Source organism: Pteropus alecto, unplaced genomic scaffold (genome assembly GCF_000325575.1).
Source record: "Pteropus alecto unplaced genomic scaffold, ASM32557v1 scaffold33, whole genome shotgun sequence".
Lineage (NCBI taxonomy): Eukaryota > Metazoa > Chordata > Mammalia > Chiroptera > Pteropodidae > Pteropus > Pteropus alecto.
The window spans coordinates 8,945,167-8,961,562 of NW_006435762.1; the positions used below are offsets into that span (position 1 = coordinate 8,945,167).

The window sequence follows — 16,396 nt, forward strand, 5'->3', positions numbered from 1 at the left end:
AATTTAATATATGACACATATATTAACATGATTGGACCATATTAATTAGGTTGAGTCATACAAAATTGATGTTTTGTGGTCAAAAACTGTTGAATAAACAATACACAAAAAGTTCTAAACATGAAACATTAAAAGTTGGACATCGTCAAATATAAATACTTCTACTCATTAAAAAATGCCATTATGAGTGTGAAAAACAAGCTACAGATTGAGGGAAAATGTCAACAGAAGTAAGGCACCACTGATAGCCTTGAAATAGAGTCAAAAATTCCATATGGTTGACCTTCCAGGAGCAGGCAGAGACACTCTACCATGTGATGTGGCTTCCCTCGCCCCAGGGCAAAAAGGTCAATTTTGGAAGGAGTCCCAAGTCAAGCGTGCAGTGGCAGCCTCTGCATCAGAAGAAACAGAGTCCTTTAGTTTGTGCTCAGATTGTGGTGATAGCTTGTCTTTTCACACGCAGCCTGATGGTCATCCTGTTGTAGCAATTTGGGTGGTAAAAGATTTGCCAGCATCTTGATTCTAATCAGGGAGCAGGTGTTCACTTTGGACATTACCTGAGTGATCCAACACTTGATCACTTGATCCGCAGCTGTGATTTTGTTCCCATAGTCTCGGCCCACAAGCCCACAAAAGGGATCTTTTTTTTTTTTTTTTTTTTTTGAAGGAGTCTTTCTAACCTGCCAGTCTTAGTTTTCCAAGTGGTAGATGAAATAGTGAGGTTACTGACAACAAAATAAGAGTCAGTAAAAATATAACCAAGTTCTTCAAGGAGACAATTGTCTAGATTTCTGAGAATGGCTTTGTGTTTCACCCACTGCGGGGGCCACAACCTTCTGCCCAATTCCATTTTCAGTTCTGCTGAAGCTGAACAGTCAGGTAGGCCAGCGGCGGCCGTCAGGTTTTAGCTTAGCTAAACCATCACTGAGCTAGGCCCAAGCTTTAAGAAAAATTTCTTCCCACAAAGAGATACCTGCCACTTTTTCATGCAAAGCCAAAATATCACTGGTATCATTTCTATTTGGCCAGGAAGCGTGTTGGCCCCTCCCCACCTTGTTTATTATTGAGTCTGAGTTCAACACCACCAAAACGGGGCTGTCAGTCTGGAATTGTACAGCCTCCATTTGTGAGACATTTGGTTGTTGGCTGTCCAGAAAAGCTCAGAGGCAAGCTAATAGCTGCTTTTCCAAAGGAATATCTGGTGGTCATATCAGAGAACCTCCACATGGAAGCTGTTGTCTTTGTCAGTGACTCCAACTGGTGAAATCATTAGTCACAGAGACTTTTTGCTCAAAGAGGTCCCATGGCCATGGGTCCCCAAAGTTGGAACATGAGCCACAACTCACTGGACAGTTTCCCACTTAGCCTCTTACATAGCCTCTTAGCCCTTCTTTAAAAAAAGGTAAATTTGCAGGTCAGCTGACATGAAAGAACAAGGAGAATGTCCAGATGAGGCATGTGCTGGCTACAGTACCCAAAGAGTACAATAAGGGGCTAGGCTTTCTTTTGGATGGTGGACAGTTTTTCCTTGACTCCCAGAAGGACTGAGCATCATAAATCTACCCACAATGTTTCAAGAAACTTTATTTGGTGAGTGTGTCCCCAAATATTGTTTTGTTGATATCAGCCCTCCTATCCCCTCTTTGCCCTTTTACCCCTATCTGCTGGTGGAGGTCAGGGCTTTGTGACTGGGGCTTTGATTCTCTAACTAATGGGGCATTATCTGAATGAAAGTGTTGGGTTGGGTCACTAGTGCTAAATTCTGGTTCATCCACTGGTGCCAAAAGGCAGGAAGTTTAGGTACCTCTGGAGGAGTACCTCACCACAAATGGTGGGTTGGAAAGCCCATATGTATATGCCATACTGCTACTTCTCAACATGTCATTCTTCCTAAAAAGGAGGATTCCCTCTGGCACTTATGGGGTAATAAAGCACATAACATTAACCCCCTACATTCAGAAGTATAAGCAAAGAAAAACAGTGTATCAAAAGGCCCCAGTCATAAAGATACTTTAGCTTCTCTTCCCCACTGTGAACCCTGCCCAAACCCCATTTGCTGGGTGTCTGGGTCTAGTAGGATAGTAACTCAGTTTCCTGTCTCTCACAGAGTTAAAATAGTTTGAGTCCCACCCCTCCCAATCTTTGGGCCATTTTTAAAAATTATCTAGTAGGTCAAATTCATCAACATTGTAAATCCGATCAAGAACAGAAATAATTATCAGTACCTCATCTGTGGTTTCCCATATGCTATGCCCCACCCCCCAATTTTATACGTTGAAGCCTCTTTTTTTTTTCCTACACATAGCAATCTTTTTTATTGTTAAATACATGTTGAAATCTTAATTCCTAGTCCCCCTTAATGTGATAGGGCTTTATAGGGGTAACCACGTTAAAGTCAGGTTATTTAGATAAGCTTTAATCCAATATGACTGACGTCCTTGAAAAGAGGGGAAATTTGAACACAGGGACACACAGAGATAATATAAAGAGACACAGGGAGAAGATAACCATCTACAAGCCAAGGAGAAGGGACTAGAACAGATCTTTTCCTCATAGTCCTCAAAAGAAATAACCCTGCCCAAACCTTCATTTTGTGCTTAAAGCCTCCACAACAATATGAGATAACATGCTTCTGTTTAAGCCATCCAGCTTGCAGTACTTTGTTACAGCAGCTCTTGCAGACTAATACACCATGGGAATTTGACTTCCTCCAGAAAATCTCTCCAAGAGGGTGAAACCTTCCTTATAGTAGCCAAGACACACTGCAGAATAATCCTTGAGACCTTTCACTATTATCACTAACTGAATCTAAGATTGACATAATAAACTGTAGGAGGGAATTGAGCCTGCAGGGACACTCTTCTTTAATCAGCATTACATTCCCCAGCCTCCACATCACCCAAGTGAACCACCTGAATTTCTAGTAAGTCAACTGTTTTCTGCCCCAAATGGTCAAAAAATTTTCCTTTTTTTATTCTCGGTGCAGGCATATGTCTCTACAGCTGTTATCTAAAAAAGGGAGAAAGCTTCCTACAATGGTGTACATCAGAGTAACAGAGAACTGCCCCCTCCCAGAGGAGGGCTAGCAATGACTGGCACAGCTGTCACTGAACTTACTTTCTGGTGCTCCTCCTGTACCCACTTCCCTATTTCTGTCTCATTAACAGGCCGTAAAGTGGAGGACCATTTATTGCCCATTTGACTATACATTTTGTTCAATGTTTTCTACTGATTTCCATTAACTTTTTCTATATCTCATTAACTGGCTCACAAGGCCTTCATCCTTCCTATTTTCAGAAAGCTAAGTCTTTGTCAGCATTTTATCTTTGTGACCCTCCAAATATTTTAGGCTCCTATTTTATGGGATTGTTAAGTGGCCTTATCTTCAGTTTTTGCAGCTATGCCTTGTTGATCTTCCATATTTTAATCATCCAGTGTTCAGTTGGATTTGTTTTTGTTGGTATGACTTTGAGCATGACTTTGCTTTGAGCATGACTTTGATGGTATGATGGATGTGTAAGCACAGTCTCTTTGTATGTAATTTTGCCCTTGATCATTATTTGTAATTCTCTATGCATCACAGCCTTACTTTACTTGACTCTTGATTATACAGACATGTTGATTATATTCCTTTGTAATTAAAATCTTTGGTTGGATATGTTAATCTCATTATCAAAGATTTCTTCTAAAGTAAATATATAATATTCACTTTGATACTATTAGTCCCTTCTATATATTATTGTTCATCTTATGTTTCCTTCAACATCAGATGCTTTGACATAATTTGTAGCTAATTTCCATTATATTTCTTTTCCCAGCCCTATGATGACCAATGACAAGCGGTATTGTGTGTGTGTGTGTGTGTGTGTGTGTGTGCGCGTGCGTGTGTATGCAAGCGTGCACATGGGTGTATGTGTGTTTTAACTGCATAGCTATCATATGTATAACAATATATGTTATAGTGGGGAACAGAATTTACCTATCAGGTGGGTCATTTTTGATAGTGAATCAAGATACTAATAGGTCACAGTTATGGGCTATTTCTTGCCAGCTTTGAGATCATCTGTTAGCTTCTAAATTAATCAAGCTTTTACATTAATTTTTAAGTTTTACATTAATCAAAATTTTAATTTTGAGATAATTATACATGCACGTGTAATTGTGTACCTTTTGCCCAGTTTCCCTCAATGGTAACATTTCTTGGAGGGATGGTACAATATCACAACTAGGACCTTGAAATGTGTGCAATCAACATGCAGAACAGTTCCATCACCATAAGGATCCCTCATGTTGCCTTTTATATCCATATCTCCCTGTTTGCTGTCCTTCTTCTGTGTCCTGACCCCTGGCAACCATAATCAGTTCTTTTTATTACTTCAAGAATGTTATATGAATGGAATCATGAAGTACATAACCTTTTGAGATTGCCTTTTTTTTACTAAGTGTAATTTTCTTAAAATTCATCCAACTTGTGCATGTATCAATAGTTTGTTCCTTTTTATTGCTGAGTAATATTCCATGGTATGGATATAGTCCACCTTATTTAACCAGTTACTCTTTGAATGATAGCTGGGTTATTTCCAGTTTGAGGTTATTATGAATAAAGCTACTATGAATTTTCATGCACAGATTTGCATTAAAATGGACCTGAGTTTGTGTTTCATTCAGATATGACTAGGCCAACGGATCAGGAGATATTGTCATTGAAAAGATAGTTTATTACTTAGCGTTCCCAAGAGGAAAGCATACCATGCCGTGCAGGGTTACATAAGAAAACACTAAGGTCAGTGGCAGGCAGAGAGAGAAAAAGCAGAGAAACTACAGGAAGGCCTTTATCATTGTTTTCAAGGGAACCAGGTTAAAATTGGCTACTTTACAAATTTCACTAGGCTCCAGGGTGCAGAGCCTGCCTAATGCCTGGTCCTAGGGTGATTAGAGCAGGAAAACAGTGTTTCAGAAGTGTAAAAGCAGCCATAAGCAGGCAGGCAGGTAGGAGATTTGGGTTTTGGATTGTTTCTTTGGCATATGAAAGGCAGGCTCCTGGGAGAGTGCGTTGCTAACTCTAGGTACAGACCTTTACCAATCACCAGAGGAGAGGCCCATCCCTAGTCAGCAAGGCCCCAGATGTCTAACCAGCAGATACAGAAACTAGAAACCGTGGTTAATATAAAGTTATTTTTGATGTGAACTTAAGTTTTCATTTCTTTAGGTTAAATGCCCAGGAATGCAATTGCTGGATTATATGTTAGTTGCATGTTAAGGTTTAAAGGAAACTGCCGAACTATTTTCCAAAGAGGCTGAATGATTTTATGTTACTACTAGAAAATGTAGATATAAGAAACACATTGTTACTTGTGTTATTAACATTCTAGACTTTTATGTGTCACAATAATGCATTTTTTATTGAGTGAACACAATCTGCAATACATGGTGCTGGGAACTATAAAAGATCCAAAGGTAAACAGGAAAATGACTTTGCTCCAGAAACCTTCATCCCCAGTGGAAGCAAACCTGTAAATGGTGAACAAGAAAGACTAAAAATAGGTGGTACATGAGAGTTCAACTGATGTGCAGTATAGGTAAGTGGAAGACGCCATTGATTTTGGAGGTGTCAACAGGAGGCCTGATGTAGGTAGTAATTTCTGAGTAGTCATTTAAGAGTGAGTAAAATGAAAAAAAGTGTAAACAAAACAAAACAAAAAATAGAAAGACATCCAGCATTAAAAATATTCTGTGTTCTAGTAGCACCAGAGGTGCTCTGATAGAGTGTGGAGGGATGGACCCAGCAGTTAAAGTGAGAAACAGACTTGAATAAAGATAGTGAGCAAACTCGAATGACCTATAAAAGAGCTGGACCTCACTTGGAAGCTCATGAGAAGTCACTGAATTTGGAGAGGACGGATACCGCTTGATTTGCATTTTAAGATATTGATGAAGTTATATTGATAAGTCGTGAGATCAAAAATGGAGAGATTTGAGAAGTTATACATTGTGACAGTTTAGGTGAGAGATCCTGAAAGCATGAGCTAGCTCTTTGTGTCATTGTGATACTTTCTTTCATTTTTTAAAGTCAACAAATAATGCATGTTTCTTGCAAGCAAGTCAGACAATAAAAGAAAGAAAGGAACAAAAATCAATCATAATCTCCTTACTCAGAAATAACTATAATGAACATTTGGTAATATTTTATTATGATTTATAATCTATGTGTATATATGCATGTATATGTAATTTTGAGCACATATTAGTTATATGTAATGTTTAGTTTTTATCTACTATATATTATACCTTTTTTTTAGGTTTATAAATGTATATATTCAGAATCACTTGAAATTATTTCCATTGTTTAGAAATACCACAACCTAATTAAACCCTCACCACTAAAGAATATTTAGGTAGATTTTTTTGTTTGACTTTTTGCTATTCCTAGCAGTGCTCTTTTTTTTCAAGCACTTTCCAGCTATGAAATCAAATACTAGATTCAGTATCCATGGTTTTTCTCTCTTGCTCATGCCCATGGAAAAAGGAGTGAGGCCTCCAGGTAAGACATCTTGAGATGCTGAAGACCACTTTCTACTGGCATGACCTATCAGGTAGCCTTGCCCTACCTCTCAAACCCAGAAAATAGTATGGGTTAGGTTGAATTAGAGATGAATATATTTGTTATTTTCTGGCTGCTACAAGGTCTACTCAAGGTCTTTTACCCCATGTTGAGTTCCCCAAATGAGACCGTACATTAAATTAATCAGGGTTCTTTCTGTAAATGAAGGTACTAAAAAGCAAACCATGAAATATTGTGATTCAGTAGGTCTGTAGTTGAGTTAGGAAACTATATAGTTCTCACTCTTCCTCATGTAATTTGATATATAGCCAAGATAAAAACCATGATTCTGGTCCTCTCTTTCCACCCTTTTATTGTCACATCTCCCTCCACTGGCTATGAGTTTGCTGAAGTGGTGACAGAATACTTCATACTAAGCTAGAGTTGAGTGACATTGGTTTGATGTGCTCCTTCATGGAAGGTTTGGTGTCTTCAGCTGAAAGGGAACCAGACTCTTGATGACCACAGACAGGTTGAGGGCAGAGATAGTTTTGAGAAGAAAAGTTTTTATTAAAATCTTTAAATTTGGGAGTTGTGTTCAACAAATATCCTACCAGGTGTTGCTCTGTTTTCCAAAAATTATTTGCTGATCTCTCTAATTGGATGATGAAGACTTTGAAATCTCTCCCAAGAAGGGAGTAAAAATGGACATCTGGGTGTACATGAGTATTTCTTTTCATGTTTTATATCAGTGGGATTGATAGCGTGATCCTGAAGGAAGACAAGATGGAAGCATCTCAGAGTAGGGGCAATAGGGACCAGACAGGAGGGCTCAGGTTGCTGAGGACAGATTTTGCCTACTGGGTTCTTTTTGCAGATAGGCTCTCAGATACTGTATAAAGGATATTGACCTAAAGATCATATAAGAAAGTCTGCAGAAGTGTGATCTCCATACTATCAACAGAGGCTGTGTCACCACTGGACACTGGATAGAGATCCAGGGAGTGTGTCTTCTCTCCATGCTTGACTTTTTCAGTCATACCTGCGAGCTCAGAGTGGAGATGTGTGCTCCTCACTCATGACTCTTGTATAGGCTCCCATGAGGATGAAAGTATTCAGTAGATATCTCCTCCTTGGGTCTCTGTGAAACTGAGCTACGTTTGCTCCATAATTCTGGCTTTGCTTGCCTGAGGAAACATCTTCTCCTTTATGGCCTAGAACCAGCTCCAGCCTTATCGGTTTTATTACGGGGGCTGATATTTCCCTCTGTATGCAAAGGAGAGAACAGAGCTTGCAGCTCCAGCTACATACTTCTCTGTAAACCTCTAGAAAATTGCTTCATGTAGGTTAATTTTCTTAGGCTCCAAAGAAAAATGCTAGCATTGTACCAACACTTACTGACACATAGAAAGTGTCAGAGTAAAATAAAATGGTTAGTTACACTTTAAAGAATGGAGATGGATCTACAATATCAATCTTAATCTCATAAAATCTGTGTGTCAATAATGTGGCATAAGAAACAAAGTTATTGCAAAAAAGGATGTTGTTACAAGAGAGGATCGATATGTTCTGTTTGGGAAATCAACACTATGACTTCACCTCATCATTTATAATGTATTAGCTAAAAGGTCTAAACTGTCTCAGTCAGGAGACACGTCTTGAATTCTCTGCATGAACATTTGAAGTGATGTAAGTAATGATAGCAACATTCATTTATTACCTACTATGTCTGAGTATTTTGCTTAAGTCACTCTCATTTAATATTCCCCATTTTACAGATGGAAAGTTCTCAAAGAGAACCTCTTATCAAAGTCAACACTAATCAAAAGATGTTTCCTGGGGCCTCTGTATTTGCCCACCCACCAACATGGAGTCCTGTGGTTCATTCATTCACTTAGGCCAGGTTTTTCAAGGCTTGCCCTTGGTGTGGCTGCAGCTGTATTGCTTTCTCTTATGCTTCTCTTCTTTCTCTCTGTTTTGTGTGAGACTAGCTGACAATGTCTGAAGCAGGTCAGTCAGCTCCCACAGACCTGATCATCATGACTTGTTGGTGGTGGTTGGAGAGGTGAATGGTGGGTTCAAAATAAGAAAAAAAGAAAAAAGCAGATACTGAGGAACAAAGGTTGATTTGAAAAATCTGAGTGCTCCCAAAGAGATGTGTGTTTACAGAGTAAAACTGAATGAATTTACACCAGGATGGTTCTATTCTCAGCACCTGCCTGTTGTATTCTTTTCAGCTAAATGAAACATACAAAGTAGTATCTTAATGACATTTTGAAGATATGTAAAAACAAACTATAAAGAAAAAATAAATTTACTTTCATTTCTTCCATCCAGAGAGCACCACTCTTAATGCTTTGGCATATATCCTGAAAGAAAGAGAGCAAGAGCAAGAATGAGAGAAAGAGAGAGAGAGAGAGAGAGCGAGCGAGCACCAAGTAGAAAAAAAATGAAAATATTTCATAAAATAGAGACCATAGATTACACAATAATTATCTTTTTTTCAGTTATGAGCATTTTCTCATGTCATCATCCTTGGAAAATCTCTTAATGATCTAATATTCCATTGCATGAGCAAAATTAATTTAATGATTGCTTTATTTGGGAACATTTGCATTATTTCAAACCTTTTCTTTTATAAATAATAATTCAATGGACATCCTTGAATATGTATTCTCATCTACATCTTGAACTATTATAAGTAGAATTCTAGGCTTTTAAATACGGCTTATTTTATTTATTTATTTTTTTTATAGCTCTTGTTATATGTTATCAAATGGCTTTCCAAAAATTTGGTGCTAATTAATATTTCTAACAGCAGTACCAGCAGTGTTTAAAAGAATGATTAACTTACATGTTATTATTTTTTAAAAGATTAACAAGTGTGAAAGCCATTATATAATAGTTTTATATTTTGTTTCTTTAATTACTGAGGTTGAACATTGTCCGAATGTTTATTAGCAATTATGCCTCTTTTGTAAATTATCTGTCCAAGTCTCAAGTCGCTTTCATAATAGATTTTCTTTTCATTGACTCTTTGGTTGTCAATTTTTTTTTTTGCCAATTTATAATTTGTCTCTTAGTTTTACTTAATAAATTTTTAAGGTATATTAAAAAGCTAAATGTAAAATAAAGAGAACCAAGAATACTGGGTGAATTTTGAACTGCTATGAGATGGTGGAAAATTGTTTAAGTATAAAAGTGATAAAAGAAATAATAAAGAGGAAGAGCAACTTGAAATGCAGCTAAATATAAACCATTTGCTTTTCAAAGTAATTTTAAAATATAGTATGTTACAAGCAATTATGGGCCAAACATAAATACAATTACCATTTTTGAAAAACAAATAATATTGTTATTTTCCAAAGTTATACCAGTTTATATCCCACAAAATAGTTGTAATAGTTGTAATCAATTACTTATAGTTGTAATAGTTGTAATAGTTGTAATCAATTACATATGCCAGAGTGTTCATAGCAGTGTGATTTGCAATAGTCAAAAACTGAAAAAAAATGTTTCATGTATCAATGAAACAGGGTAATAGAGAAATTTTCATTTTCATGTCCTAAGACACAATAGATCAGTGAAAATGAATGAGCTAGAACTGCACACGTCATCATGTGTGAATCCCATAAATATGTAAAATAAAAGAAAGCAACACACACAGAATACAGTGCGACTCCATTTATGTGAAGTTTATGCAAAACTAAACAGGAAACTACTGGGGATACACATATATGTTATAAAACTATAAAGAAAGACAAATAAAGGACAAATACAATACACTATTGTTTAAACTGCTCTTTCTCAACCCTGGCTGCACATTAGAAGTAACTGGGGAGCTTTTAAAAAAGTATGGATGCCCAGGACCCAACCAGAACAATTGAATTAGAATCACTTTATTCAGTGGCTTAACTAAGACTTACAGTAAACAAATACTTAGTGCATCACTGAAGAAATTAGGGTCATCCTTTCTCAGTACCTCAAGATCTTTGCTTCTGCAATTATTCTTTCTCTCTTATAGCATTAACTTCCTCCTCACTCTTGGGTTACTCTCTTTGGCTATGCACGTACCTTAATATTAACCATCTTAAAAGAAACAATAAAACGAAGAAATAAAAAACATTCTCCTGAAATGATATCTTCCTCTGTCTATCTACTAACCTATTTTTTTCTCTCTGGTTTTATAGATATTGTCCTGAAAACAATTATATATATCTCCTCTTTCTAATTCCTTGTTTTCATGTCCTCTCAGCCCACTTCTCAGGCTCATATCTGCAGAACGGTTCCAAAACAGCTTTCATTAAAATCAGCAGCAAGGACCACCATCCTATCAGACCCCTATAGTCAATTCTTTAACTTCAACATGTTCAACCTCTCAGTGGCCATTTGACACAGTTGTCACATCCTTCTGATTTTCCTTCTGCCTCACTGTCACTTCTTGTACTGGATTCCTCCTCCTCCTGACCTCGAAATGTTGGCGACACCCACAGCTTAGTCCTTGGCCCTGTTCTTTAAGTATCCTGTTTTTTATCCAAAGACACTATGAGATATTTCACTAGATGTAATTCTGGGCTCAGTTAAGATCTTAATTTCCTTAGATGAGCTCATCCTGTCCTATGCCTTTAAATATTATTAATATGTTTTTAGCTCTAATCATTTATCTTCAACTCTGATGTCTCTTCTGAACTTGGACTAAAATATCCAACTGCCTATTCCTCAAATATACCCATAAAAACTACTACAGACAGTCCCAGACTTAAGATGATGGAACTTAGGATTTTATGATTTTATGATGACATGAAAGTGATATTCATTCAGTAGAAATTATACTTCAAATTTTGAATTTTGATCTTTTCCTGAGCTAGTGATGTGTGGTATGATGCTGGGCAGCAGCAGTGAGCCACAGCTCCCAGTCAGCTACCTGATCACGAAGGTAAACAACCCAAATGCTACAGTATAGTAGTAAGTGCATTTTTTCACTTAAAATATATTTAACTTTCAATGAGTTTATCAGGCTTATAGCTTCATCGTAAATCAAGGAACATCTGTATTTGATTTCAACTGCAAACTAATTTCTACCATTTACCCAGTTGCTTAGGACAAACAACAGTGACAATCAGTTTATCAGCAAGTTTTCTAGATGAGCTTTCAAATTATGAAATAAACCAATCACTTCTACCATATCTACTGCTACTATCTTAATGTAAGACATGGCGAGGCTAATGCAACAGTCTCCTAACTGTGCTTTCTGTTTCTACTCTTAATCTCCTTTTAGTCATCCTAAAGTAGCTTGACAAGATCTGGTCATTGCTTATGCCTCTGTCACCTTGGTTATGAGACTTCAGACCCCCTCCCCTTCTTCCATCCCTTGGAAATGCCTGGTCCCTTGAATCTCAATGTCAGAGTGCCAGCTCTTCCTTCTGCATAGAATACTTTCCCGTTAGATTCTGCCTTAGCTGGCTCTTATCTGTGAATCAATCAATTCTTAGCTCATATGCTGCCTCCTCCTCAAAGGACCTGTCCTTATTCCAACTCATAGCCTGTTTGCCCCAAACCACCCTCACACTCACTCTTTATCACATTAACCTGTTTTCTATGTTTATTAAATATCAGTATGTAAGGTTATTTAATTTATTTATGTATGTATATAGTCTCTTCCCTTTCTTATTAGATTATCAGCTCCAAAAAGGGGGGACATTGTATTAATCTCTGCTGTATCCTCAATATTAGTATAGTGCCTGAAAATTGGTAGGGTCATGATAAATATTTGGAATGGATAAATAAATAATAAGTCAAACCAAACTTTCTACTCTTTAACATATGAGTGTCTGTATTTTATGTTTCTGCTAGACAAGTTTTTCAATTTTATTTACGAATCTTGATCATTACATAAAACGATAGTCACAGTTCATTTCCTGAATATTAAAAAATTTGATTTGCTCCAATATTATTTCTTTACAAAAAAAAAAAAAACCCATAACCGAGGAAACGTTCATAAAACAATTTCTCCCATCTCTGAGGCCACACCTCTCAACAATTCTCTGTTTCTGGTTTTTACCCCAAACCCCCACTTGTATATTTCCTGGCACACTGGACTACTAGATGTTTGTCATTCACTTATCACTCTTGCTACACTCACACTTTCCTAATTCCCCTAAGTGTTACTCTTTTTCTTCATCATCCTTCATGACTTTTGCATGCTCGGTATAAGCATGTATTCTTTTAGCATCTCCCTAAGATTTGAAAATAGGACACATCGTCAGAAGCATTTTTCTTTCTCTCCTATTTGACTTTCCAGGCTTTGCTTGCCTGGACATATCTTTTGAAAGAAAGCTTCAGAGGTTAATATTGACAGTTTGAACCAGATGGCCAGGAAACACTTTGAAATATTTCACTAGTTGTAATTCTGGGCTCAGTCAAGATCTTGATTAACAGCATTGTTCTTATTTATTGCGCAAATGCCATTATGTGGCGTTATGTTGATTATGCATTACACATGTGTAGTTCATTTGAGTATAACTTGAGCAAAATACAGAATGTTATTTTAAAACATAAATGTACCTAATTTAAATGTTCCTGAAGTGAATTAAGTGGCAATTTTGTGCTGTTCTTAAGAGAAAGGATTTACACCTACACTGTAAATTATAAAGCAAGCTTCAGTGTTCTTAGCACCCACTTCATGCTGTTTCTGTTAAAAATTCCCAGAAAGGCCACTTAGAATATACTAGTAATTAAGTGAGTTACAGTACATCCTAAAAGATTTTATAATACCACAAGGAAATAAAAATAAAACACAAACTATATATTTAAATTATATATTTATATATTTTAAAAATGTCATTTCAAAAATTAAAATTAGGACCCATCTGATGGTTCATTCTTCGTATCGACGTAGGATTTCAGCCTCCACTCCCCATTGAGCACTTCACAAGGCAGCATTTAATAATTCAAACTGTCTTTTTCTGGATGACTGAACACAAAATGTCAAAAGACCAAATGTCACCCTCAACTCAAGTATTTGTGATATTTGCCAAAAAAAAAAAAAAAATAAGGTGTCACTAAGCTAAAATGTGATTATATTATCATGAAAATAGAAATATTACTGCAACTAATTACATCAGAAGAGATATATTATTTTTGCTCTTTTGTAATAAAGTAGAAATGATATAGAATAAAGCTTTATGGTTTACTATAGAATCATAGGAAAGAAATCATTCCTCTAAAATCTTCTTCCATCTCCCTGGCCTGCAGACCTTTTCCAAATGTTGAAATCCTACTCAGGTTTTTAGGCCATGATCAATGAGACTTCAAGACTCGTTGCTCACTGCGATTGACAACTTCCGGATTTACCCTATTTTTAAACAGCACCTTTATCTTCTTTTCTTTTGTTATTAACCATAATGTGTCCATATTATCCATTATCTGATGGGACCCTTCAGGGCAGGGAATGTAGTTTTATTTTGGCATTAAATTCACCACCATAGAACTGTAGTAGGTGTTTCCTGGAACCTGGATGGGATTAGGTTATCTCTGGGCAGGTATTCTGCTCACCTCCAGCTATCTCTGAGGAAGGACCACAGCACCTTTTCTTCCTCTCCATGCTAGTTCTTAGTACTGCATCTAGACACTTCCTAAATTATTTGGCTTAAATCAATCCATGCTAGTAGACTTATGAAAACAGTGCTTGTACCTCTAGGTAGAGTAGGTTGGGAGTTTGCATCTTCCGAAATCTCTCATCTCTTGATAGGTCTCTTAAATGTATAGATTCATTTTACCTTTTTTTTTTTTTCCTCTCTATGCTTTTATTTATTTGTTGAATAAACCAGGATGTTTGCCTTGTCGAGTTTCCTACAATTTGGATTTTCTGATTGTATCTCCATGGTATTTCTTAATATATTTTTGTCTCCTATATTGCCTATAAATTAAGTAGTTAATTCTAGAAACTTGACTAAATTTATATTTGAGATTTTGGCAAAAATACTTGTTAGGTGATATTGTGTACTTCCAGTGGGGGCACATCATAACATATAGTTCTCATTTTTTATATGTGATGTTAGGAGCCATTGATTGGAAACAGTATTTCATTAGGGTTTGTAAAATATTAATATTATAATTCTATTATTCTATCTTTACTTATTTAGTTGAAATATTTAAGAAAAACTTCTCTTATCTACTATGTGGTTATAGGGAAGGTAGGAAAAATATTTTAAAATTTCTTTTTATTTACTGGTTGTCAAAATAGTGATTTAATTTCATAGAGTCTTTCAAACTATGTGGTTATAGGGAAGGTAGGAAATATATTTAAAAATTTCTTTTTATTTACTGGTTATCAAAATAGTGATTTAATTCCATAGAGTCTTTCAAAAATGACCAATGATTTATTTCTTAGTATTATAATAAATTCATGCTTTAGATATATTGGATATGCATCAATGCATCACAACTGTTATTCCACTAATGCTCAAATGTCCTCTCTTTGGCAAGTGTAAGCTTCTTTAGTTGGCTCCTGAATATTTTTGACATGATCACACTAGACATCTTGCTTACTCTTGCATCATGATTGTAATATTATGACTTATAATAAGAAATATATATTTGATCTTCCTCCCATTTCTGACAGAGCTTGAAATTTCCTAAGTAATGAGAGCTATAAAGGTGTCTTTTGTTATGTTAATGAGATTATTTTTGTAATGCCCTTAGGTCACTGAAGAATGGGAGCTGGTCACCAGAGGAGCAACTGTGATTAGAGGGTTGAACTTTCAGGGAAGAGGAGCTAAAGATTGAATTCAGTAACCATTGGTCAATGATTTAATCAATTATACCTGTATAATGAAGCCTCCTAAAAACCCAAAAGGAGAGAGTTCAGAGAGCTTCTGGGTTGGTGAACATGCGGAGATTCCAAGAGATTGAACCATTTGGAGAAGGAATGAAAGCTTTACACTATTTCCCAATCTTCCCCACCTTGTCCTATGCATCTCTTCCGTCTTCCTGAGGTATATCCTGCTATAATAAACCAGTAATCTAGTAAGTAAAATCTTTCTCTGAGTTCTGTGAGCTGCTCTAACAAATTAATTGAACCAAAGGAGGAGGTCTTTGGAATTTTCTATCTATAGTTGGTTGGTTAAAAGCACAGGTGACAACCTGGACTTTTGATTGGTATTTGAAGTTGGGGTGCCGGGGGAGGGGGCAGTCTTACAGGACTGAACCCTTAACCTGAGGAATCTGATGCTATTTCCAGGTAGATAGTGTCAGAATTGTGTTGAATTTTAGGACACCCATCTGGTGTTGGAAAGATGTTTGCTGTTGTAAAGAAATCCCCCCACCTCACCCCATCTGATACACAAATTTTGGAATTAGATGGAGAAACTTTAATGATGTTTCAGGAATCAGCCATTTCTCTGGAATAGCCATTTCACCATGAAAAGCAGGAATATTTGGCTGGCTGTTCACTGCTGATCTCCACTACCTACAATAGTGCTTGACATTTTATACACACACACACACACACACACACACACACACACACTAAGTCTTTTATATCCCCACTTTTTATGTATATATACATATAATTTAAAATAAAAATTAAAAGACAAAAAACAAAAGTCAATTCAGATTTCTGCTTTCTGCCAATATGGAATAATAGGGAGAGGACTTACCCTCCTACCTAAAATTGATAAAACAAAAACAAAATAAAAATGGGCAAAATATATAAAATGATGATTCTCGAGATATTGGACAATAGGCAGTGAAGCATATTGATCCCTGAGAGAAGGTAAACAAATTAGGCGAGCCCTATAATTTCCTTAGCTTACCATCTCAAGAGAGTTTCTAGGACATTACACAGGGTGGGGG

The 16,396-nt window shown here is 36.5% G+C and overlaps 1 long non-coding RNA gene across 1 annotated transcript in view; it reads left to right on the forward strand.

Annotated features, from left to right (window-relative positions):
* The window catches only part of LOC107195597, a 62,220-nt gene extending 46,648 nt beyond the window's left edge, over positions 1 to 15,572 (forward strand). The window contains exon 4 of the long non-coding RNA XR_001516780.2: positions 15,245 to 15,572. This is a non-coding gene — a long non-coding RNA (uncharacterized LOC107195597). The remainder of the gene's footprint in view (positions 1 to 15,244) is intronic.
* The last annotated feature ends 824 nt before the right edge of the window (positions 15,573 to 16,396 follow it).